This window comes from Spinacia oleracea, chromosome 4 (assembly GCF_020520425.1).
Source record: "Spinacia oleracea cultivar Varoflay chromosome 4, BTI_SOV_V1, whole genome shotgun sequence".
In the NCBI taxonomy this organism is placed as follows: domain Eukaryota; kingdom Viridiplantae; phylum Streptophyta; class Magnoliopsida; order Caryophyllales; family Amaranthaceae; genus Spinacia; species Spinacia oleracea.
In genome coordinates, this window is record NC_079490.1 from 180,934,796 (window position 1) to 180,938,069 (window position 3,274).

The following is a 3,274-nucleotide window of genomic DNA, read 5'->3' on the forward strand; positions in this document are numbered from 1 at the left end:
AAAGCATGGTGTGCCTCACACTCTTGTTCACGAAACATGGCAAAAATCTAATTTGCTAACCATTTTTTGTGAAATTTTTTATGCCTAAAAACATAAATTGTTTGGAATGATGTCAAAAAGGGATATAATAATTGTAAGAAAGTACATAATTAGCATAGAAGATATCAAGCTTGACAATTGTTAGTGAGATGCGAGCAGAGAAGCAGATTTAGTTGTCAGCATACCAAGATAATACCACATTAACTCACCACTTGCTCTTCCCAATTTTGTCTTTGTACGTCATATAATTATTACTAGTATTTTTCTATTTTTCATTTCAATTATTTGATGATCATGATTTAGTACTTTCTCCCTTTTTTTAAGTGCAACACTTTTATTTTTGGCCATAGTTAATTAATAAGTTCACCAATTCATATTTTAATTTACAAATATAACGCTTTTGTGTGTGTGTGAATGAGCCACAAAAACCAATTTTAATTGACATATCGTACATAAGCTCTGAATCTAATTAGTACATCATATTGCTATAATGCTATGTTTTATCCAAATTATAAGTTGTCAAAAAAAAAAAAACCGGTAAATAGGGTAACGATTACTCCCTCCGTCCCTTAATACTCGCACCGCTTTCCTTTTCGGGCCGTCCCTTAAAACTCACACCGCTTTCCTTTTCGAGTCGTCCTTTAATACTTGCACCGCTTCTATAAATGGAAACCAATGTTATATTATTTCTCACACTTAACTATTAACCCACATACACCCTACTCCCTACAAAAAATAATTTCAAAATTCACACCCCCCACTCACCACTTTCCACTCTTACACATTTTCCACTAACTATATTAAAAAAAATACCACCCTATCAACTAACCCCCATTAAATATATTAATAAGTCAATTTAAGTGTCTTAAACTACGCATCGGTCAAATCGGTGCGAGTGTTAAGGGATGAAGGGAATACAATGTTACATCTTAAAATCTGGATGAAGTAAGGAAGTAGGAACAAAGAAAAAAGAGAGTATCTTTACCATATAAATGGTTATATGTACGAATCATAATCGAAGTATAGAAAATTGCAAGGTTGAAAACAAGTTATATAAATTGGGCAACTTTTTGGTGTTTTAGTACGTCTAGGATCGAGTCCGTATAAGATCCACCCCACATGCACTCCATTATTATTGGTTACAGCTGAAGTTCAGGTGGACTGGCCTTAATTCGCAACTTTGGAACAGATTTTTTATTTTTATAAATTTGTTGTTTGAGACCACCTTTCGACCTTCCCGATCAGCAATAGTCAACTCTTAGATTGTTGATTCTTCAAAAAAAAAAAAAAAAAAAAAACCCTTACATTATTGATAGATCATATCTCTAATAAAACCTAACCGCTCACCCTCTTCCTCCTTTTCTCTTGAGTTAATAAAATTTGGGTTTACTGAGTCTGTTACCATCAACCCAAGTCCTGACATTTTGAGGACCCTAGGCGAAAGAAGGGATAAGGGGCCCTTCCGAAATAATACGTCTTTAACTGAAATAATATCATTTTTTTTGTTGTTAAGTTTATTATATTGTCGAATTCAAATCAATAAAAACTTACTATATCTCCTTTGCATGATCCTAGAATTTTAAAATCCGGCTCTAGTCGATATCTTGAAATATTTCAATAAAATAAATATTCACTTAATTACAAGATAATTAATATGCATAAAGAGATTTTTTTTATATATAAAAAGGTTCATTTTGAGCATATAAAAGTATCAGTTAATGTTGTCTTCATTAAAATTCGATATCTATTTTAAAACTTATAAACCCATAGTCCATCAAATAAGCATTTTTTTCGCCCACATATAATTACATCAATTAAAACTGAGTACTAAAAGTTAAATACTACGTACATAAACTTAATGTAAAACACAAAAACAAAAATATTGACAAAGTTTAAAAAAGAAAAACTCAACGTAAAGAACAAAAATAAAAATATTGACAAAGTTTAAAAAATTAAAACTGAACGAAAAACACAATATTGACAAAGTTTAAAAAGAAAAGAGAAGAGTTAGCAAGGGGAGTTGAACACTAGACCTCTCGTAGATATCAAAAAGATTTAGCATCTACTTTCTACCAATGAGCCAAGGAAAGAACATGTGTGTTTAATGCGTTGTTTATTACTAGTACTAAATTACTGGACATGCTATTATTTTGGGCCCCTTTCCGCCTTGGGCCCTAGGCGGTCGCACTCCTCGCCTACCCCCTAGGGTCGGGCCTGGTTACAATAGTATATGCAGAGTATACGATAGTATATTATGTTAATATTATATATATATATATATATATATATATATATATATATATATATATATATATATATATATATATATATATATATATATATATATATATAGTGATGGTATCATGAACCTAGGTTAAAAACCCTAATTTTTTTTTCCGCAAATTTTTTTGAGAGAGCCGCCGAGATTAGAGTGTAGCTAGGAAAGTTATTGTTCTTCGTCAATATGGGCAAAGATGTAGATGATATATTAGCCCCACTATATTGCTTATGGGATTCAAAGCTAATCTACCCCCAGGATATTGCTGATGGGATTCAAAGCTAATCTACCCCCAGGATTCCCTAATCATGAATGGAATATAGCAAACTCAACCATTCCCATGAACATGCCTTTTGGAAGAGAACTGACATTGTGAGAAATATGGAAAACCCCATTAAACGTTAATCTCATGCCTTAGGTTAAATAGGAAAATAATAGGCAGTTACAAAAAATAACCACCTCTGATATTATCCTATTAAAACAAATAAATAATTAATATTTTAATTAATTAATATTTTAATTAGTTAAAATATTGATACCCGCAAAAGATAAACGTTAATAACATCCTTAAACGTTAATAACATCCTAAGTGCTAAGTGCTAAGTCTTGATTAGTACTATATAGCTATATTACCAACCCAATACTAGCACACCAAGCCCAAAGCCACACTTGGCCCAATAACTCAAGCCACCACATATTCAATATATGAAGCATATGGGTATATTTAAGGATATGCAAAACAACATATTTCTTCCATGTGGGAGAATACTCCCACAAGTGAAAATTGAAAGACCATTATCTAACTATACCCGGGGGAACCAACCGTTGACCTTGACTACTACCTAGGGTCAGGCGACGGGCCAGGAATTGACATCACTCCCGTCAAACTTAGAGGAGTGTCGAACTATGATGAACGGGCTAAGCCTGTCCAACGTTCGATGATTTCGAAATTTAAGT